Here is a 23,957-nt window from a genome sequence, read left to right as displayed (position 1 = left end):
GTAAGCGCAACTGGGCGCCCCCTTAGGGAAGTGGGGCTAGGCTTGGTGCCACGGGTGCTCAAGGGCCAGGCTGGGCATTTGACCTGTGCTGCCCAGGGCTCCGGGCAACCCATACCACCATCCAGGCCCCCCCCCCATGGCCTGAGAGGAACAGTGAGGCTTGTCCAGTGGATCATGCCTTGGCACTTGCCCCAGTCCCACCCCCTTCTGCCAGAGACCCTCAAATCTGTCCCACTCCTGCCCAGGCCCCAACAGGCACCCTTGACGCGAACAATGTAGAGCTGGCCATGCCCACCCAGTAGGCGACACCCACTCGATCCATGCCCACCCAGTAGGCCGCACCCACCCTGGCCACACCCACCCGGCCCCCGAGGGCAACCTCAATGCTGATGTGGCCCTCAGTGAAATTGAGTTTGACGTCCCTGGTCTACACCCAAAAAAATTATAATTGTTGCGGCAATAATTTTTCCTATAACTCTATAACTGCAACAGTTTGATCTGGAAGAAGCAGAAATGAAAAAACTTCAAAACATTTTGTCAGAACCCATATCTATCCGATTTCATACTTCCCTTGCTCTCTTTCTCTCTCCCAAATTCCATTCTCTTCTCTCCCTGGGTTCTGCCATACTCCTAGAGGGGAGGGGGGGAAGGATTGCAGGTTTATTGCCTTAGTTTCCTCTATCGCTACAATGTAACACTTTGCTTTCCTGCATTCTTTCTCTATTGCTACAATGTAACACTTCGCTCTCCTGCACTATTTCTCTCTGTACTTTCTTCTCCCTAAACTAGCAAAGGGAGAGGAAGAAAGAAATACAACCTCCGGAAACTGGCTCTTTCTGCTCTCAGGAGAAGGTGTGAAGAGTCATCTAAATATCACTGCTCCGACCAGAGCCGGCCTGATGTTATCTCCCCTTTCCCACAATGGACTTAAAACCTGGGGACTGGCCTGTTTGAACCGTCTGGATGAACTACGGGGTGGGGTTTGCTTGGGGACACTTTAACCTATCGATCTGTACGGGAGCCCCTCAGATCCTGTCTAGTATGCCTGCTATCAGCTTCTCCTAATAAAAGTTCCTTTTGGAAGAGCTTGCTTCATGAGTTCTGCTTTCTTGGGATGAGGTATTGAAGTGGGTCCTGACACATTTGAATTTTGGTGTTGTAGAAGACCTTTAAGGATATAATGGATCACAAAACAAAACAAGGCCAGATTTTCATCCAAAGTACTACTGTAATGACTAGGCTCTGACTATCATATTTTGGTCAAGTGGAGACCCAATTCCTTTAGTTCCTTCATGACACTTGGAAAAGTTGGAGAAAAAAGGAGAGAGGATTGGCATCAACAAAGCAAATGGATTTAATTATGTCAGCAGTGAATGCACAATCAATAGACTCAAAAGGTCAAACAGAAGACAAACCATTTGTGAGATAATCTATCCAAGAGGTCACCAAGATTTGATGCCAAATTGATAACGCTCATCAATCAATCAATAGGCACATATCCATAAGGATTTACCTAAATCCCTCTATCTATACTGATATATTTTCTGCTTAACAAACAGAGGCTTGTATGGATCAATAAACTCCAGTTGCACAGCTAATTTGACTTTATGTCTGGTGTGAATATATGGGATGGGGTGGGTGATGAAAAGAAGGAAATCAATTCTCATATAATGTTAAATCAGGTTAATCTAGCCCTAGTTTGCAAAACTAGTTGCCATACAATGTTAAGCCATAAAGGATATGTTCACTTATTAGCACAAAAATAACTCAATTAAACCTTAGGATATTATGAGAAGCCAGAAACATTAAGTACTGCTGCTTGATTCAGCACTTTACAAACTTAATTTTTTAAATTTCTTACTTAATTGCTTAATTTCTTACTTAATTGCTCCTTAAAGTCATAACTGTTATCACCCATTCTCTCAATTTCACAATGTCATGCCTTCAAAATGCTTCCTATCAGGACTAAAAGTCTTTTAACTGCAAGTACAGGAATTCCTTGCTTACTAATATGTTCCCAAATTCATCAGTAATTTTTAGCTACTATGTTATATAAAACTGGAATTTTAATTTTATACTATAGTATTCTACATTCTGCCTGGTCCAATTCTACTTCTGGGCATCATTGCAAATGTTTCTGCCCTCAGTACAACACTGGTGTGAAACTAGCAATGTGGTATTTCTACACCTGTATTTGTCTAAATAATTTGATGATGGAGGCAAACGATCTAAATCTAAAAATTACACTTACATCAAATATCAACTACTGTAACCATTCTAATGTTCCTGTCAATAAGTATTTACAGATCAAACTTCATTATATTGTCTTAAAATATAATGTCTAAGGAAAAATTGTCACAACACATAATTGCATAATTTGCATAATTGTAATTTCAACACAACTGAGTTTTGATAGCACTCCTACTTTTGACTATGCAAGCCTGAACATTTTTTTAAAAAATGTGTGCTTATAGTATGTGAGAGAGAACACACCATCTATACATTGAGAATTTGTGGATTAGCATTTGATTATTGCTCAGAAACCTGTTTTTGCTAAATATATCTAGATGAAGGATTGGTCAAATATTCCATCCTGGTTTTTCAGTAAAAAAGTTTAATAAGCTCTTCTTAGGCTTATAAAAACCTTCCAGAATATTTAACAATGTTGGACAGTTTTTCATGTCTACAGTATATTATTTAAAATTTTAAAAAATCCTGAAATATTATATACAACTTTTAACTTAAATACAAGAGACACTCCTCAAAGTTTTTAAAAATTCACATAAGAAGGGTTTTTGGATTTGAATTCTGTGAGTCACTTGAGAACTCTTTATAATGTAATATGTAATCTAATATCTTGGTGAATCACTGAGAAAAAACTATAAAATAATTCATTCCTTTAAAATTAGAATACATTAAACAAAACTCGTGTATTGGAAAAGGTTTAATAAAATTACTACACATGAGCATAACATGGCAATACTCAGTCATTTTCTTGGCAAGTGCTTGATGAAGTGGAAAAAATTACTTAAATAGTCTTGGGCAAATTTTCTATTTATTCCTTGTCTTTTGAAATGTTGCAATATAAATTATTAATTCTTAGAGGAGGGGGACTTGGTAGCTAGATTTTATACTAAAAACTATAATTTTTTTCCTGGGAATGCTCTGGGATCAATGGTTTTTAAAATTGGGAAAACTTAACTAAAAATTGTCACAACAGTAAAATCTTGACAATTTCTTCTACTAAGGATTGTTTTATTCATTTTAGGTATAGCAATAAAAGAGTTGTTCTCAGTAACTAATTTCTCCTAGGGCAAAAATACTGAAATTAAATATTTACAATTTTAAAACTCTGTTTTAGATTCTAGGCCAGCGGTTCTCAACCTGTGGGTCGCGACCCCTTTTGGGGTCGAACGACCATTTCACAGGGGTCGCCAAAGTCCTGGAGTTTTTCCTCATATAATCCTTATGAAATGCAGTCCGGCATTTTTTGTTTGTTTGTTTGTTTCCCCCTTTTTCATGAGCTGTGCTACTCTCTCTTATTCTATTGGCTTTTGAAAGCCAATAGAATAGACTCTATTCAAGCGAGTCTATTCTACTGGCGTTCGAAAGCCAATAGGAATTGTCCAGGCTGTCTCTGCCCTGCTGAGCCTGCCAAAAGTCCCAGTTGGCAAACATTGCTGCAAGTTGTCTGCAGCTAAGATGAGCTTTCTGGAAGTTTCCACCCCTCCCTGCTGAGCAACTACTAAATGTAAGTAAAAGAGGGCCAGGGGTGGGAGGGCTGCCCAGGAGCACCTGGGCCTGCCTGCCGCCGCACCGAATGGGCGGTGGCCACGGTAAGGCTAGCGGGGCAGCGGCAGGCACTGGGAGGGTAGCTGGCGTGCATGGGGCCCGGCAGGTGGCTTACCTCCCTTGGGCTGGGCCAGCTGGTGACCCAGCCAGTGGTCAGCCTGTGCCGTCGCTGCCGCTTGCCATGGCCACCCAGGAGCGCCTGGGCCTGCCTGCCGCCGCACCGAACGGACGTCTTGCTCCGCGATTGCCGGCTCCGCGCAAGAAGCAGAGTTTTCTTTTCTTTCTTCTACCCCCCCTTTCTCCCCCTCTCCTGTCCCCTCTCCCATTCTGTTATCTCCTCTCCTTCCCTCCCCTCTCCCCTTTCTTTTCTTTTTTTTTTCTTTCCTTTTTTCTTTTTCTCCTCTCCTCTCCCTCCCCTTTCCTCCTCTCTTGTTCCTTGTCCTGTCCTGTCCTTTCCTGTCCTCTTGTCCCCTTTCTTTTTCTTTTTCTTTTCTTTTCTTTTGTTTAATTTTCTTTTCTTTCCTTACATGGTGCAATTTCTTAATTGATTGCCTACTCAAATAATGGAGTAATTACTTTATTGAAGTGCTTAATTACATGTTATGGAAATGGGGAATAAAAGTTTATTTCTTCTGCTCTTTTCCTTTTTAATATTTCATTCCCAGAATGAAATCTGAGTGCAATGTATTTCAGCAAATATTGGGCAGATTCTGCCTACACTCCCTGAGGTTGGGTGGTGCATCTTGGGCTCCCAAATCATGATGAATACTCAGTTATGTGGCCACCTAAATATGGACTTGTGGTTTCTCATGGTCTCAGATCTCTGGCTAAAAATCTGACTTGCATGAGCCTGGTTTCTTTCCCAGGATAGTAGAGTTGATCTTCGTTGTGCTCTTGGAAAGACTGCCCTGAGAATTTCTGATCTGGTGAAAAAGAAGCAATCTCAACCTTTGCACTGATGTTGGCTTTTTACGCATACTGTTGAAAAATGTAGCAATGTAGTTTACTGTTGTTATATTAAGACTGTTACCCATGCTCGACCATGCTTCAAGACAAAATTTCATTTTTTTGTAATTAAAAATAAATATTTAACAATATATAATTACATATTGTTTTTGTGATTAATCACTATGCTTTATGTTCAATGCAAATACATCCTGCATATCAGATATTTACATTGCGATTCATAACAGTAGCAAAATTACAGTTATGAAATAGCAATGAAAATAATTTTATGGTTGGGGGTCACCACAACATAAGGAACTGTATTAAGGGGTCGTGGCATTAGGAAGGTTGAGAACCACTGTTCTAGGTAGATTTATACAGGTAGTCCTTGGCTTACCACAGTTCATTTGGTAACCATTCAAAGTTACAACAGCAACGAAAAAGTGATTTATGATCATTTTTCACAGTTGTGACCTTTGTAGCATAACTATGACCATGTGATCAAAATTCAGAAGCTTGGCAACGTGTTCATACTTATGACCATTGCTGTATCCCAAGGTCAGGTGATCTTCTGACAAGCAAAGTCCATAGGGAAGCCAGATTCACTTATCAACCAAATTATTAATTTATCAACTGCAATGATTCACTTAACAACTGTGGCAAGGAAGATTGTACAATGGGGCAAAACTTATTCAATGAATGTCTCAGTTAATAACAGAAATTTTGGGCTCAGTTGTGGTTGTAAGTCGAGGACCACCTGTATATGTTTCCAAATTGCGGCTCTATTTTGTGACTTTTTTTTTCTGGGCTCAGGTTGATGAACTGTTAAAGCATTAATGAAGTGAAAAAAAAAAACAAGAAACAAAAGTTAATATATTTGTCCAGAGAGTCCTTTTTGATAAATAGGCTTTTTGACTCTGTAACATCCAGTCTATGTGTTCATCCAGTCACAATCAAGATTAACTAAGTAAAGTCATATCCTTTTTTCTTTAAATATAATCCTCACCTAAAGATTGCCCTGTTTGGCAAACATCTAAAGATACAACAGTGCTGAAAAAGCAACTTTATGGCCAGTCCTTGTACTTATGACTGTGACAGCATCCCCATGGTCAAGATTCAGGCACTTCACAACCAGCAGACATTTAACAGTCTTATGGACAGTTGAAGCGTCCTGTCATGTGATCACCATTTGCAACCTTCTCTGACAGCTTCCCACAAGCAAAGTCAATGGAGAAGCTGGTATGGAAGGTCACAAGTCACTCCAATAAATCACTTGCACCCTCCACCCCTAGCAGCAACCACGTTGGTCACAAGTACCCTGGCAGCAACTACTTTGGCCCTCCCACACCCATACTATGCCTCACCAGCCATTCTCATACCTTCTCTCACCCAGCAGCAGTCAACCTATCCCTGCCACGCTCATCCTAGCCACCCAAACATCCTCCCCACTCAGTGGCAGCCACGTGTTTCAGTGCTTATGAGTTAACCAGGACTTTTGACTTCCAGTCAACTTCACCACTGACTTTCCGTGTTGGAACCCAGCAGAAAGTTGCAAGGAGATCCTTGCTTAATGACCTGAAATTCTCACTTAACGACAGCAACAGAGAGTGCCCTGTCACTAACCAATATGGTCACATGACTTCACACTTAACAACTGTATTGCTTAGTAATGGAAATTTCAGTTCCAAGTAACATAGTTAAGCAAAGACTACATATTTACACGTTCAGTCCCTCTATCTTCTTAGCTTCAGTGTTAACCACTTTCAAGCTAGTGTCCTCCTGGCTAGATCAAATAGGAACCACTCCATGACATCTATTGTGCTATATCGTGATTATCTAAGGGAGATCAGAGAGAGAACATTTGCATATCATTGGCTTACAAGACAGGAATTCATATCTTAGTTTATTTTTAGACATACTGAATTTTTCATACCATTCATGCTGATTCATCACCGCTTCTCCCTTATAGTTTAAAATGTTATTTCAGGATCATACATCGTTTGTCTCACACACACACACACATACACACACACGCACACACACACACACACTTTGCCAAATTAAGGGTTGCCCCAATTAATCTGGCAACACATTTAAAAACTGTAAATAACATTTGAATACAGATGTAAACACTAACTTATGCATTTTCTTTTAAGGAAGTGGTATTTCTTTCCCTCCCTCACATATGAAACAAAGATTCTTTTAAGATAACCATATTTAGAAGCAACATAAATCCCCTTCAGCTGTTTGCTCCTCCTGACTTCCAAATTATATTATACTGAGAGAGACAAATTGAATTGAATTGTTCTCTATCAGAATAAAGCTTTATAGTGTATTTCTTTTTCTTCATCCTCAAAAATATCAGTGGGAGTCACCAAGAACTCTGCGACTCCTATGCAGGAATAATCCCAGTATATGGACAAATAAATGGATGGATACTAGCCTAATAGCCATATCTGAAAAATCTAACCTTACCTGAAAGTTAATCTTGAGCCGAGGTGGCGCAGCAGTTAGAGTGCAGTACTGCAGGCCAGTTTAGCTGACTGTGTTCAGCAAGTCAGCGGTTCAAATCTCACCGGCTCAAGCCTTCCATCCTTCCGAGGTAGGTAAAATGAGGACCCAGATTGTTGGGGGCAATGTAAAATATATATACATTGCTTACTGGTGTACACCGCTTAGAGAGTGCTTGCACTTAAAGCAGTATATAAGTCTCATAAATAAATAAATAAATCTAGTTTTTATAACTGTGCAAATGAGTATGTTGTAAATATAAAAGTGAAAAGCAAAATTTGGAGGGACATGTGACACAAATAGCTGATTACTTAGAATGCTTTTAAAACATGATCTCTTTTTCTGTGATGCACTGCTCTTAAAATCCTGTCTCAACAGCTTTTCTTTCATCCTTTATTAACCCAGATGCATAAGAAGATTATTCCAATAATAAGTTAAGATAAATTCTTCTAAATTGAATGTAAAAAATAATTAAGATACATATAAGCTAAAATTTATTGATAAATGTAATAATTATGTTTTTACTGAGTTGGTATAATAAGAATTGTATTAGCTTAAATACGAAACAGTAAATGTTAAGAGAAAAAGAGAGGAAATATCTGAGGTTATAACTTGAGATTTGTAAAGTAGGAGAATATTTACCATTATAATTCTGTTCCCAGATTAATCATCTTTGCTTCTGGGGGGGGGCGGGATCTTGTCTACAAAACAGGTAAGAGAAGAAAAAGGGTATTAATTTCTCTTTTCAATAATTCAATTAAATGGAAACTTAATCATTCAAAGTAAAAACCCCATTACAATGTTCTTGGACCACCACTAAAATGAAGTCACAATACTGCATTTGCTAATACTTACTCATACAAAATCACAAGATTACTTTTTGAATTGAAAAACTAAGAACTAGCCCTGAATTCAGGGTGCTATTTAAATATTCCCCAAGTATTATTTCTCTCATGGCCTTCGCATAACGACCGCCTGAATTAAGTCCCTAGGAAACTAAAATAGTTTTTTCCTTGTGACAACAATCTTGTTTGCTTTCAGTTTACTCTGAAACTAAATTCTCAGGCTTAGTTACTCTTTAACTAAGAAAAATAGAGATTTAACATATGATGTGGTTTCCATAGCCTGGGTCCAGGGTACTGTTTTATCCTTAAGAAAGCATCACTATTTTATGATTTCACTGTTACTTTCACTGTGGATTAAATAATCTAGAGCTTTTATTGACTGGCTTATAACAAATCAATTCTCCATTCCTAAAAGTATGCTGAAAAAGAAGTGAATACTGATCCTATCATTAGGCCCTTTTTTTGTTTCAAAGTAAATGTAATTGCTTTGTTGGGCATCAGGACAGATCCTACATACATGCAACCAGTCTGCAGGAGCATTTGACATATTTGTTATTCAGCTTCTGACAATGTGGTAAATATTGAAAGAGCCCAATATTTCAGCAGCTTTTTTTTTTCAGCAGGAGGAGGAGGCGGATGTGGTGGTGGGTTTTGGGTTTTTTGCCCTGCCCAATGAGGCTAAGGAATTTGATATTTTCATAAGTGAAGAATAATAGGTATGTTTTTAATTCATCATTTTTATTCAGGCTAACTTGTTTTTAATGATTCATATGAAAAAAATAATTAGTTCACCAATCCCAATAACGTTAAGGTCTTTATTCAATATATGAGGCAACAGAGCTGTTCCTCTTCACACATATTCTATATATTCCCAAATTTGTTTCCGATCAGAGGAGAGATTTGGGAGGCTGCAGACTGAAAAAGGGTAATCCATTCAATCAGCAACTTTTCTTCAACTTTTCTTAGAATGCAAGGCATGGTTTCCATGGATTTAGGCCAGTGGTTCTCAACCTGTGGGTCGGGACCCCATTTGGGGTCAAACGACCATTTCACGGGGGTCGCCAAACAAGGCTGTCCACCATTTTTCCCCCTTTTCTTTGGCCACGGCTCTGGCACCCGGTGATATATAAGTGGTTGGGGGGTCACCACAACATGGGGAACTGTATTATGGGGTCACGGCATTAGAAATGTTGAGAACCACTGATTTAGGCAGAGATCTTTGCTGCCAAATTCTGTCTCATCTCAAAATACTACGAATTAAACTCTCTTCATGAATACATATATATTCATTCATATTCACACTGCCATACAAATTTTTTTGACTCTGAATTTTGGTAGAGATTTCACAAAGACGTTGAAAATATTTTCCCATAAATTTTTAAGTTTGCATGAAGTGGTAAAAGAGGAAGCAAAGAAGAAAACATCTGACAGATACTTTGAACTAAAGAGCCTGAGGAACAGAACTTTGATAAACTTTCCTTGCCAACATTAGTAACAGTTCTTTCCTAGAACTGTTTCAAATAGTACACCGTTTGTTTATGTACCACTTCCGTTATACAAAGCAAGAACACTGGGCACACTTGCATAAAGGGCAATTATTCTGCTATAGCACTGTGGTTTTAAGACAAGTTGCACATCTAATCAACAAGATGCTACTTTATTTATATGTCATATGAATAGTTTCTTGATTTCTACATCAAAATCTGTATTACACACCAGTGACCCAGATTAAACAAGACTTACTAAATAAAATCTACAAAAGTAAAAGTAAGGCATACAAGATTTAAAAATACACAAATGTTTGCACTATTTTGCTATCAACAGTGCGCAAGCTTTTTTAAAATTATGTTCAGACATGTCAGGCTGGACTAGAACTCAAGTCTCCCAATTTCTGGCCTGATGTCTTAACCGCTACACCACACAGAGTCTTCTGCAAGTTTTACAAGCTGCAAAAACAAAATTTGCAAAGGTAAGAATTACCTGGGGGTCCTTATCTGCCAATAAAAATGGAGCATAAAATTCCCCAGTCCATCCTGAAAATGGGATTAGAAGTGGGATGAGTAACTCTTTACATTTGTCTTGACAGAAGTTGCAATGCAATAGAATATAGTTCACATTTCAAAGCTACCATAGCTACATGGATTGAGCCTTGCCACATAAGGAATTTCACTATATTTTCCATCCAGTTCTGTTGATGGTGTATCGCAATGTAAGTATTCACCAACATTTATTGCTTATAAACTGGTCTAATAAATGCTATTTTGAAGTGTGCATTGCTATGAACCAAATGTACCTTAGTGAGAGTTTATTATATTCTGAGAATATATTATATTATATTATATATTGAGATTCTACATCAAAGATCTTTTTCCTATGCTTGATCTTGACACAAGGCTATGACAAGATAAACATAGTCAATATCATTTTTCTCGATTTGGAGATTCCAGGATGGATCCTAGTTATTAATATAACTATGTCAAACCTTGAGGATGAAAATGAAACTTTAGTCAGCATTTAAAATACAGAGTCTTGCCCTTGGTTTTTTTATATAATATTTTATTAATTTCCCAATTTTACATTTAAGTATTTAAAAAGCAACGTGGTGGCTGGATTAATCAATAGTTTGATAACAAAATCTTTAGTATAAATCTCAAGTTACAACCTCAGATATTTCCTCTCTTTTTCTCTTAACATTTACTGCAGTGATTCTCAACCTTTCTAATGCCATGACCCCATAATACAGTTCCCCATGTTGTGGTGACCCCCAAGTGGGTGTGGCCACCAATAAGAGGGAGTAGGATAGCTAGGGAAAAGGGAAAAAAATGGCGGACAGCATGGTTTGGCGACCCCTGTGAAATGGTCATTTGACCCCAAATGGGGTCCCGACCCACAGGTTGAGAACCACTGATTTACTGTCTTGTATTTAAGCTAATACAATTCTTATTATATCAAATCAGTAAAAACATCATCATTACATTTATCAATAAATTTTAGCTTATATATATCTTAATTATTTTTTACATTCAATCTTCATAAACAACCCATATCCTGTTATTTTTTCCCAATTTTTAGTTTCCCATCAATATTCAATTTAACCTTTGATATTTATAATTTTCAGGCTTTAGGTAACCAAGATTTCCTTTATCTCAATTCATACCAGAATCTAATATGCAAAATATACATTTTATCTATTTAAATATAATCTTGTTCTATTTCCTAAAAGTTACCTATTTCCATATTAAATCATCTAATTATATATATATATACCTTGAATGTACACCCTGTCAGCCCAAAAGAAAAAGAAAAGGGGCGTTGACTTACCTGAACGCCTTTTCTCAGCACGGAGATGGATAATCCACGCAGTGGGTTGAGACTGTATTCCTGGCCAATCAGATCAGTCAGCCAAAGTTGCCACGCCCCGTCTTGGACCATGATCCTTTAGTCTTGACTCGAGCGCAGCCATTGACTGACAGTAAGACGTTTTGGCTCCACTAAATATACCCTATTATTCTAGTCTATAAGGGTGGGTGTGGATTATCCATCTCCGTGCTGAGAAAAGGCGTTCAGGTAAGTCAACGCCCCTTCTCCAGCACTGGAGATGGATAATCCACGCAGTGGGACATACCAAAGCCTATTGTCCCTTGGGTTGGGGAATAGACTGGTCCCGTGTGCAACTTTGGTCTAGCACCTGCTGGAGAACCCTCCTACCGAAGGAGGCCTCTGCAGAGGAGTACCTGTCGATTTTGTAATGACGAATGAATGGAGAGGGCGAGGCCCAAGTGGCTGCCCTGCATACCTCTTCAATAGAAGCCTGCATGGCCCATGCTGCTGAGGTGGCAGCACTCCTTGTGGAATGGGCTGTGATATGCTTGGGGACTTGCAAGGACTCCGCCTGGTATGCCCCCGTGATGCATGCCCTAATCCACCTACCGATGGTAGAGGACGAGACCTTCCGGCCCCTAGTAGCAGGGTGGAAGGATATGAAAAGCGCTTCCGAGCGTCGGAATTCCGCTGTGCGTGAAATGTAATGTCTTAGTGCCCTGCGTACGTCCAAGGTGTGCCATTGTTGTTCCAGGGGATGAGCTGGGTTTGGACAGAAGTCTGGTAGGACTATTTCCTGTGATCTGTGAAAAAGGGAGTTGACCTTTGGAATGAAGAGTCTATTCTTAGGACTACCTTGTCCCTGTGAAAATGGCACAGGTCCTTCCTCATTGAGAGAGAAGCTAACTCGGATATCCGCCGAGCTGACGTGATGGCTACCAAGAATGCTACCTTATGGGTCAGATAGCGAATGTCACATGTTTTGAGTGGTTCGAAGGGCGCTCTGGTAAGAGCTTGTAGTACTCGTGGTAGTTCCCACGATGGATACCTGTGCACGGTTGGCGGTCTGATGTTTGCAGCCCCCTTGAGGAAGGATCGTATTAAGGGATGCTTGCCCAAGGATTCACCGGGGCTGGCAGAAAGTATAGTTGAGAGGGCGGCGATTTGCCTGCGCAGTGTGTTTGGCGAGAGGTCCCTCTCTAGGCCATCTAGTAAAAATTCTAGGATCTTGGGAATTGTGATCCCTTCGAGTAACAATTCCTGTTTAGAGCACCATGATTGGAAGCTTCTCCACGTGGCCTCGTAGATACGGTTCGTGGAGGGGCGCCTTGATGCCTGTATGACCCTAATTACACCCTGTGAGCAAGCCCCCTTGGCTAAAATTGACCGTTCAAGAGCCAGACGGCTAGTTGTAGCCATTGTGGCTCTGGGTGGGAGATCTCCCCCTGCTTGAGGGAGATCCTCTCCGGAGGAATCCGCCATGGATTCGTGCGGGAGAGACTCCTCAAGTCTGCGAACCAAGGTCTCCTTGGCCAATAAGGGGCCACAAGGATTACCTCGGCCCTTTCCCGCAGAATCTTGCGTACTACCGCCGGAAGGAGAGGTAAGGGTGGAAACGCGTACAGGAGCCCCCTTGGCCATGGGCTCCGTAACGCGTCCGTCTGCTCTGCTCCCTTGGATGGGAATCGGGAGAAGAAGCGAGTTAGGTGGGCATTGGAAGGAGAGGCAAAAAGGTCCACCTGGGGAAGCCCGAAGCGGTGACAGACCTCCCTGAAGATCCTCGGGTGTAGTTGCCACTCCGAGTGATCTATTGTTGATCTGCTCAACAGATCTGCTTGGATGTTTGCCTCCCCCGATATGTGGTCGGCCTTTATGGAGGCCAGATTTTGTTCCGCCCAGGCCCCCAGTAGGAGGGCCTCGGCCGAGAGCGAGCGAGAGTGTGTGCCCCCCTGACGGTTTATGTGGGCCTTGGCTGTCACGTTGTCCGTCAGGACCAGTACGTGCCTGCCTTTTATGCTGCTGTGAAAATGCCTTAACGCTAGGTGAATAGCCCGCAGCTCGAGCCAGTTTATGTTGTGTCGGAGATCCACCGCTGACCAGCGGCCCTGTGTCCACTTGGTCCCCAAGTGGCCTCCCCAGCCGAATAAGCTCGCATCTGTTGTGACTACTACTCTGTCTGGTTCCCTGAAGGGGGACCCCCTGAGGAGAGCTGGAGATAGCCACCACCTGAGGGAGTGTCGTACTCTCAGAGGTATGCCTACCCTCTTCCGGGATGCACTGATTTGTTGTCTCTGAAACGGGAGCATGAACCATTGCAGTTCTCTTGAGTGCAGCCTTGCCCAAGGAACTATTGCTATGGTCGATATCATCTTCCCTAGCAGCTGGGAAAGGCAGACCAGCGTCACTGACTGACCGCGGCTTACCTGTTTTACGGCTTTCTTTATGCTGCTGAGGCGTTCCTGTGATAGGTACACCTTGCATTCCTTTGTGTCTATGACCGCTCCCAGGTGGAGTATTCTCGTAGTTGGGGTTAGATGGCTCTTTGGAAAGTTCACCGAGAAGCCGTGGTCCTGCAGCATTTTTATCACTAACTTTAGGTCCGCCCGAGACTGCTGGGCGGACGATGACTGGATTAGAATATCGTCCAGGTAGCACTGGACTCTGACTGGTACGTTTCTTAGTTGTGCTGCCAGAACCGCCAGAATCTTGGTGAACACCCTGGGCGCTGATGACAGGCCGAATGGAAGTGCCCTGTATTGAAAATGGTGCCCCCTGTAGGCAAACCGTAGAAAGCGGCGGTGAGCCAGAGAGATAGGGATGTGCAAGTATGCCTCCGTGAGGTCGATCGATGCCAGAAAATCCCCTTTCCTTACGCTTCCAAGGATGGAGCGTAGTGTCTGCATTTTGAATTTGCGGTATTTTATGTAGAAATTTAGCCTTTTCAAATCCAAAACGGCTCTCCAACCCCCCGAGGGTTTTGGGACCACGAAGAGGATAGAATAAAACCCCTGGTCTCTCTGGTTCATAGGCACCGGCTCTACGGCCCGTATGTTTAGAAGGTGCTGAACGGCCTCGTTCATGAGCCTTCTCTTTGTTGGGTTTGTGGGACAGGGGCACGGGCGGAAGCGGTTCGGGGGCTTTGAGAGAAATTCTAGAGATAGACCATGACGTATGGTGTTCCTGACCCATACGTCCGTGGTGGTCTCTTCCCACTGGGGAGCAAACCCTGTTAGTCTGCCCCCTATGGGAAGGTCTGGGCGGGAGTCATCTGGTACGGCGGAAGGGGCGGTTGTTCCCCCGAAAGGGCCGTCTTCCCTGTGTTTGCCTATGTCTTGTGTTCTGTCTGTCCCCCTGTCTTTCCCTATCCTGTCTAGCTTGGAAGGGTTGGGAATTTTGAAAGTAGTTGACCCTGGCTTCCGTACGAAAGGATTGTTTCCTTCCCCAGGAGCCGGGTCTCTTGTCCTGCCTTTTAAGCATGTGTTTAAGGACCTTGCGCTTGTCCTTGTTCTCTGTCAGGTATGGCGTTAGTGCCTCACCAAACAGCTTTGCCCCTTGGTACGGAGCCGAAGCCAATTTCCACTTGGATTTGGTATCCGCCTGCCAGTTCTTTAGCCAGAGGATGCGCCTGCTCGTGTTGTTTGCCGCCATTGCCTTGGCTGAAAACTTGGTCGCTAAAAGTGTTGCGTCCGACGCATATTCCGTGGCCGCTACCATTTTGCTGAGTTCCTGATGAGTGCGTATATCTTCCATGGGAACCCGGCCCTGTAGCTCACGGAGCCAACAAAGTGTGGCTCTGGTGAAAAAGGACGCGGAGGTAGACGCCCTGGTAGCCCAAGCTATTGCCTGGTGCGTTCTCCTGTAGTTGGACTCACTCTTTCGGTCCTCGGCTTTAAGAGCCTCAGCAAAATCTCCTGATATGGCCGTGTCCGATATCAGGGGACCTATGGGTTCGTCCACCACCGGCACCTCCAATGTTCCCTCTAGCTCCCTTGCTACGTTAAATAGCTTCCTCTCCGCATTGCTAGGAAGCGGTAGGGAGGTTGGCGCTGCCCACTGTTTCCTTATTGTGTTTAGGAACATGGTCGGGCATGGTATGCGGTGTTGAGTGGTTACCTTTTCGGCGAACGTCGGCTCAGCCTCCGTGTCAACTGTGACAGGCTCCGCTGGTGTCCCATGCCCCAGATGGGCTGTGGCCTCAGCCTTGCGCAGAATAGTAACAAAAAGAGAAGGGTTAAACAGGCCGCTGAAGGACGGCCCTTGAGGTGAGGTGTCCTCCTCCTCCTCAGACATTTGAATCCCTTGTGACGTACCTGGCTGGTCCAGGTAAGCTTCCTCAGAGACCGACGAGTCTGAGACGGAGGAGAGGTCCTGATGGTCCTCCGTTTCCTCCCGATGCCTCGTTCTAAGTCCTAGAGACTTGGCTTTTGAAGTTTGAGCCCTGGCCTCAAATGCACGGTCCACTGCCTGTGCTATTAGGGTAGCTAGCAGATCCCCCGTCAATGCAGGAGGAGTGACCATTGCCTGCGACCCTGCAGGTGCTGTGGTTAGCATGGTCCTCGGGGTTTCCTGTAACCTCCGTGGGGAGGGGGATCGGGAGAGCGATGAGAATTCGCCTATCCCACCCTCTGTTTGGGACTGTGATGAGCTCCCTAATGACCAAATGGCCCGTGGGGATGAAGGGAGACCCAGCGGTAGATCAGGACCTATTCCCCCATTCTGCCTATTTTCAATTCTGGCCCTTTTCTGGGCTCTGTCGAACTCTTTTTCTAGGGCTTGGTGTCTTCTGATTGCCTGTTTGTCAGCCTTCTTTGATGACTTCCTTGCAGCCTTTCTAGGGGCTGCAGAGGATTCCGAATCCTCTGAAGCAGGTGCTCCAGAGGATGAAGGCGGGGCTCCAGTGGAGGGAATGATTGCTTCCTCCATTCTCCACTAACGCTGGGCCGCGATAGGGGGGACCCAGGTAGTAGGAGAGCTCCAACTTTGAGTAAGGACAGGCGCACTACTGGGGGCGTCTGGAACTCAGGAGCAGACTCTGCAAATTGTCAGAGTTAGTCACTGTGCACGGATAAGAACAGGCACGCTAATGGGAATGCCTGGAACCCGGCTTGACTATGGTGGGTAAGGACAGGCACGCGACTGGGGATGCCTGGGACCCACCACTAAATCCAGAGGCGTACGGGCCACTAATGGGGGACCCGAAGTCTGGAAGGAGCCAAAGGCAACTAAACACAGTTAGTTATGAAAGGTTCTTATTTACTTTAGGTAGAAGACACCAAGTCCTGGAACCAGTAGCTATGTGTCTGATTTGAATGTCTCTGAATGAATAATAGATGCTTTAGTACCCCAGTACTGCTTGCCTATTAATTCACTCCAGCGGCTGAACCTAGCTTTCTTAAGGAACTTTAACTCCCCTGTTTGGACAAAAAATATGGCCGCCGCTGCCAGGAAACTACTGCGCATGTGTTAACAAGGCTGCCTATGCCACGTGCGGTTGTAACAAAGAGCTGCGCGTGCTTCCAGCTGTGCAGACAATGGCGCCTCGTTTAAAAAATCCTGAGCAGCCTGGAGTGAAAAGACTGCTCCTTCGCACGCCAGCTGTTTCCCTTAATCAATCTCCCTCCCAGCATGCGTCCCCTTTGTCCTCCGCTTCCCTCGCTAACTGCTTGCCTTTCTGTCTTTTTTTTGTTTGTTTGTTTTAAACGCGAGGGGTTGCCCGAGCCTCCCCGTTTGTTTAAGGCGGCTGCCGGCTGCTGGAAGGTGGCTGGGGTTGGTTAGGGAGGGGAGTTAGGGATTTCCCCCTTTTAAGTGGGGGTGGTTTCCCCTGTAGGAATCTGACTTCCTGAGTTTTACAATTTAGCAAGGAAATTTTTGAGTGGTCAATTAAATTGAATTAAATTATCTCTAATTAACTTTTAAACTAAGCAATTTCAGCTACTAGAAAAAATCCCCCCTAATGGAAAGGAACTATACCTGCCCAGGAGCCAAAAGTTGTAGATGTCTCTGCATGGCCAGATCAGTCAAGACTAAAGGATCATGGTCCAAGACGGGGCGTGGCAACTTTGGCTGACTGATCTGATTGGCCAGGAATACAGTCTCAACCCACTGCGTGGATTATCCATCTCCAGTGCTGGAGAAAGAAAGAAGATTTCTTTCTCCCATATTTGGGCTGACAGGGTGTACATTCAAGGTAAAAATCTCCTCCCCCTGTCTCTCTCCTGATAGCTAACAGAGTGGGAGAGAGCCTGTGGCTTAGAGGTTATAACAACTGCCTAACATGCAGATAAGCCCAGGTTCGAATCTCAGAAGAGTAAGTTTGGCTGAAGAGAGTTAACGGAACTCGAAATAGCTATACCAGTTCTCTCTTTATTCTTTGTTAGCAACCTAAATATATATATATATTCAGCTTCGTGCTCAAAGCACGAAGCTGAAAACACCAGCCTGAAGATGACGAACGGGACTTCGTCGAAACGTCGCCAAGACACTTCCAATTTTACGCGGGAGAAAACCCAAACAACTTGTTAAGAAGCTAATAACCAACTTCCCTTCCTAGATGTCTTAGTCTACAAGAAATCCAATGGCTCCCTAGGACACACCATCTACCAGAAGAAAACACACACAAACCGCTATCTGCATGCTCTCTCACACCACCACCCAGCACAAATCAACTCCGTAGCCAAGACACTCATCTCTAGAACAAAACGCTTAGCTGATGAACAACACCTAAAAACGGAACTACACACTCTCACTAATGTACTTACATCCAATGGATTCCAACGAAATAAGATTACCAAACTAATCCAAAAAGAAACCCCACTAAAACCCAAGACAGAGAACAAGAAAACGGCAAAGCCCTCCTCCCTTACATAAAAGGCACCACAGACAGAATCAGTAAGATCCTCCACAAACACAACATTAAGACAGCATTCTGCCCAAACAGAAAAATATCCACCATCCTAAAAAACCCCAAAGATAAAATTGAATTAGAAAATCAAGGAGTATACGAAATCCCATGCACCACTTGTCCCACCACATACATCGGACAAACCAACAGAAGAATAAGTGCACGCATTGAAGAACATAAGAACTCAGTCAAAAAAGAGGAACCAACTTCTTCCCTGGTCCAACACCTTAAAATCACAGGACATGAAATTGACTTTAAAAAGACCAGAACTATCGCCAAAACTGAACATTTTAATAACAGAATAATCAGAGAAGCCATCGAGATAGAAAAACACCCACACAGCATGAACAAACGAGATGATACCTCCCACCTACCAGCCATTTGGAAACCCACCCTTATTGATAAATGACTCCCTAACACAAAAAATGACACCAGACCCAGACTCACAAAAACCACACAGGATGTCACCACCACACATCCACGCAAAATAACCAATCAGAACACACCTCCATCCAATCAGAACACAGCCAAGCTTTCATCCAATCAGTTCATACCCCCACTGGCAGTTAAAAGGAGGAAACAGCTACAATCACACATTGCTCCTAGAAGCATGAAGCCGAAAGCAGCAGCCTGAAGATGACGAATGAGACTTCGTCGAAACGTCGCCAAGACACTTCCAATTTTACGTGGGAGAAAACTCGAATAACCAAAGACCTACAAACACCCGCGAAAACCTCAGAAAACATATATATATATATGTATGTATGTATGTATGTATATATGTATATATATATGTGTGTGTATATATATGTGTGTGTATATATATATATATATATATACGTGTGTGTGTGTATATATATATATATAAAACCTGGGTTATTCAATAAATCAAACATATTCATAATAATTAATTATTATTTTAGGTCTAATTTTTAAATATTAAACAGATAAAATCCTTATTTTCAACTAATTTTCAAATATTTTAAATCTAATGACCAGAATTCCCCTTATCTCAACTTCTCCCTTTAACCCTCTAATTAATAATATGAAATCCCCTCTAATAAATCAAAACCCCAATTTTCTTCAGTCTTATTCTGGCTTTCTTCCCTTGCCAACTAGGCTTCCATATTAGTGCTTTTAGATTGTCAACTAGATCTCCCTCTATTATTATATATATTATTTGAAATAAAGGAAACCATTTAATTGCCATTTTTTGGAAGGACTAGCCCATTTATATTCATTAAGTTGTCTCCCTATTATTCCAATTCCACATGATTGCCCTGATATGTTTATTTCCATTCAATCTGTTCTTCGTTCTCAAATTTCTTCTGATTTATATAGAAAGTCTTTTCCATTTTCAGTGTTATCACTCCCTTTTCTCGATTTTCCATTAACTGTATTTGTTAGTCAATTGAGTCCTCTGTCTTAATATCTGATTGTTCCACTTCTTCTATTATCTTCTACGTTGTTAGTTCTTTGCTTGTAGTCAAAGTTTGGGTTTGTGTATCTACGCTGGCATCTTGATCTTTTATGTTAGATCTTATTTTATCACAAGCTGAAAGAATGGTTTCATGTATTGCTTTCAACATGGAAAGGATCTTTTCCTGGTCTTCATCCATCTCTTTCACGTGTTTATAAATAGTCTTTATAGTAGAAATGGTTTGTCAAGAAAGATTTTATAATCCAAGGTATTTCAACATCTCATATAGTAAACAATATTCCTCAAATAAAGAGATAGGAAGGCAATTCCCTACATATAACTCTGAAAGTCAATAAATATTTACATTCACAGTTCAAATAGGCCAGTTATGCCGCCCAGCTGTTCTCTTACAGCTGAGTTTCTCACAGGTGGTACCAAGGTCAGAAGGGTCTTATCTAAGGTCTGGGCTTCGAGCCAAGTCTCTTTTAGGAAATAACAAGTTGTAATACCAAACTTCACCACAAGATGTCACCGATGCCGCTTAAGTCCAAAATTTTTATAATCCTTTTTCTAATTTTATTTCTTTTTTGTAGATAAAAGCAAACGTTTCCAATAAAAATAGGAAAAATTTTGGTCCTTTTGGTTCTTTTAGTGCTTTAATTCCCCTGGGTAGTCAGTCGCCGCTATTTTTAGAGGGTGGGATAGAAATTCCCTTCCCTCTCTCTCCTCACAGGGGGAAAGATACTTCAGGCAGCTTTTACAGGAAAATAAAATATTTGGGGTAAAGAGAAGATCGGATCTCACCTAGTTTCATCCATATTGCTTTCGAAGTACTTGGTGGTAAGTCTGACTTCAGCTGTCTGCAACCTAGTGATGGGCCATATTACTATGGCAGGTCTTTCCTCTGCCAGTTTGAAGGGCTGCCCCGGATTGAGCAGAAGGGCTGCCAATCTCCCGCAATCAAGTGGGGGTCCCCTCCTTGCTCGTTGCCCCTACAGGGTGACTTTCGATCCTTTCCAAGGTCCCCCAGCGGAGTGAAACCGAATGTGGAAGACGGAGCTCACCTTCCAGCAGCCGCGGCGGCTGTAATTGCAAACCAGAAGTCACCTTGCCCTTGTTTTGACTTTTGTAAACCCGGCTTCCACCTGCAGAGCAACACTAAGCATTAATTTCACCTCTTGAAATAGCTTTCTTAGGAATTTTGACTGTGTCCTTTCCAAAATCTGATGGTTAATACTTTGGTTTAATTATACTCCATATAAGAGTTAGGATAATTTCTTTGCTTTAAAAGCTTGAGGGTGATTTCTATATTAAACTTCCTCAAAACAGCCAAATACCAAGTTTAAAAGGCCATTAAAAAATATAGCTAGACATTTTTATGCACACTTTTCTGCCCAAATTCAAACCAAATTAGAGTGATGTTCACACAAAATTAATACAGTCCACCATGAGTCACAGGATTTGTGTACTAGAAGCTTCACTTCTCAATATTTTCAATATAAGCTCTTCTGCAAAAGACATTTCGCAAGAGGTAAGAATAACAACTAAGAATGATTGGTCTAGTGCAAGGGTCTTCAAACTTGGCCCTTTTATGACTTGTGGACTTCAACTTCCAGAATTTCTCAGCCAGGCACGCTGGCTGAGCAATTCTGGGAGTTGAAGTCCACAAGTCATAAAAGGGCCAAGTTTGAAGACCCCTGGTTTAGTGGTTAAGCACAAGAATAGAAACCAGCTGGGTGACTTTGACGCTGTCACTCACTCTCAGCCCATCTCACCTCAGAGGGTTATTTTGTAGGGGAAAAAGCAGGAGGAAGTAATAGTATTCAGTATGTTCACTCCTTTGAGTTATTTATAAAAATAGTAAAAATGGGATTTAAAAAAAAATCTCAAAAAATATATGCATTGATCCAGTGTTGTCACAGGGAAATCCGTCAAGTTCAAATAAAGACAACTTTATGTCTCTTGCTGAAATACAGCACTCTATAAAAAGATGAAAGTATGATTATAAGAAAGAAGATATGGAAGATATCTGATCATGCAAGCCTACTGAACAATAACATTAAAGAAGTTGAGAAGGAGTTCAGTAAAATAAAGCATCTTATCTCCACAATGAATACTTTGAGAAAATTCCATGTGCCATTTCCATTGGGATAGACTGTGTTATGCTTACTTTGGGACCCTGCTTAAAAGCCCCTCTATGTATTTACTCTGAATAAGTATAATTCCTTTTGGCAAATATGAGAAACGTTTTTAGCCCTTAGATGTTACCATAACAATGCAGGCAGTTGCTTTACTCCCTTTAGGGGGCATTGAGGTTTATATGGTGAGGGAAAAAATTATTTGATCCCCTGCTGATTTTATATGTTTGCCCACTGACAAAGAAATGATCAGTCTATAGTTTTAATGGAAGGTTTATTTTAACGGTGAAGACAGAATGACAACAAAAAAATAAAGTTATAAATTGATTTGCTTTTTAATGAGCTTTATACTTGGTGGCAAAACCCTTGGCGGCAATCACAGAGGACAGATGTTTCTTGTAGTTGGCCACCAGGTTTGCACACATCTCAGGAGGGATTTTGTCCCACTCCTCTTTGCACATCCTCTCCAAGTCATTAAGGTTTCAAGGCTGACATTTGGCAATTCCAACCTTCAGCTCCCTCCACAGATTTTCTATGAGAGATTAAGGTCTGGAGACTGGCTGGGCCACTCCAGCACCTTAATGTGCTTCTTCTTGAGCCACTCCTTTGTTGCCTTGGCTGTGTGTTTTAGGTCATTGCCATGCTGGAATACCCATCCATGACCCATTTTCAATGCCCTGGCTGAGGGAAGGAGGTTGTCGCCCAAGATTTGACAAATACATGGCTCTGTCCATCATCCCTTTGATGCAGTGAAGTTGTCCTGTCCCCTTAGCAGAAAAACACCCCCAAAGTATAATGTTTCCACCTCCATGTTTGATGGTGGGATGGTGTTCTTGAGGTCATAGGCAGCATTCCTCCTCCTCCAAACACAGCAAGTTGAGGATGCCAAAGAGCTCAATTTTGGTCTCATCTGACCACAACACTTTCACCCAGTTCTCCTCTGAATCATTCAGATGTTGATTGGCAAACTTCAGACGGGCCTGTACGTGTGCTTTCTTGAGCAGGGGAAACTTATGGGCATTTCAGGATTTCAGTCCTTCACAGCTTAGTGTGTTACCAATTGTTTTCTTAGTGACTATGGTCCCAACTGCCTTGAGATCATTGACAAGATCCTCCTGTAGTTATGGGCTGTTTCCTCACCGTTCTCATGATCATTGAAACTCCACGAGGTGAGATCTTGCAGGGAGACCCAGACTGAGGGAGACTGACAGTTATTTTGTGTTTCTTCCATTTGCAAATAATCGCACCAACTGTTGTCACCTTCTCACCAAGCTACTTTGCGATAGTCTTGTAGCCTTGTGTAGATCTACAATCTTGTCCCTGACAATCTGACTGATTGATTGCTTCTATGGACAGGTGTCTTTTACACAGGTAACAAGCTGAGATTAGGAGCACTCCCTTTAAGAGCTCGTTATCTGTATAAAAGACACCTGGGAGCCAGAAGTCTTGCTGATTGATAGGGGATCAAATACTTATTTCACTCATTAAAATGCAAATCAATTTATAACTTTTTTGAAATGCATTTTTCTGGATTTTTTTCTCTCACTGTTAAAATAAACCTACCATTAAAATTATAGACTGATCACTTCTTTGTCAGTGGGCAAACGTACAAAATCAGCAGGGGATCAAATAATTTTTTCCTTCAATATATATTAGTTTTGGGAGTTTTCAAACATGGAATACTTACTATGACATCTGAGTCTCTCCCCAGTCTAATTCCCTACAATCCTAATAAGATCTTGTACCACAGACTAGGAAAAAACCACTATCAAATGGGCCTACGATGAATAAGCACAATTAAGGAAGCCCAGAGCATTTTGTGGTGGCAGGAATTCCATGTTTGGCTCTGCACATCGAAGATAGGCTAACTTTGACAAATTTGAGGATGGTGTCTGCAAACACTCAGAAGCTATACATAAGATTCCACACTGAACACACAGAAGTTTTTATCCCTTATACATCATTTTTTTTTAAAAAAAAAAATGTAAAATTACTGTATGTGCTTTAGAAGCAGGAAGAATAATAGTTCCACATAATTCCTTTCAAACTGAATAGGCAAATACAGGCCAACAAAGGCAAGTATA

At 42.1% G+C, this 23,957-nt stretch overlaps 1 protein-coding gene across 10 annotated transcripts in view; it reads right to left on the bottom strand.

Annotated features, from left to right (window-relative positions):
• LOC120311924 (39S ribosomal protein L10, mitochondrial-like) overlaps positions 1-23,957 on the bottom strand; it is a 67,562-nt gene that overhangs the window by 5,721 nt on the left and 37,884 nt on the right. For 5 of the 10 annotated variants that reach the window (XM_039352019.1, XM_039352011.1, XM_039352014.1 and 2 more), the window contains one exon: positions 7,891-7,949. The gene's annotated coding sequence lies outside the window, so the exon portion shown is untranslated. Of the gene's footprint in view, positions 1-4,207; positions 4,716-6,457; positions 6,574-7,890; positions 7,950-10,073; positions 10,127-20,799; positions 20,881-23,957 lie in introns of those variants that run through there. The other 5 variants (XM_039352013.1, XM_039352015.1, XR_005557767.1 and 2 more) reach the window with 4 other exon arrangements.

This window comes from Crotalus tigris, unplaced genomic scaffold (assembly GCF_016545835.1).
Source record: "Crotalus tigris isolate CLP2741 ecotype Arizona unplaced genomic scaffold, ASM1654583v1 scf7180000018396.560290, whole genome shotgun sequence".
Lineage (NCBI taxonomy): Eukaryota > Metazoa > Chordata > Lepidosauria > Squamata > Viperidae > Crotalus > Crotalus tigris.
This window is presented reverse-complemented; position numbering and strand designations above follow the sequence as displayed.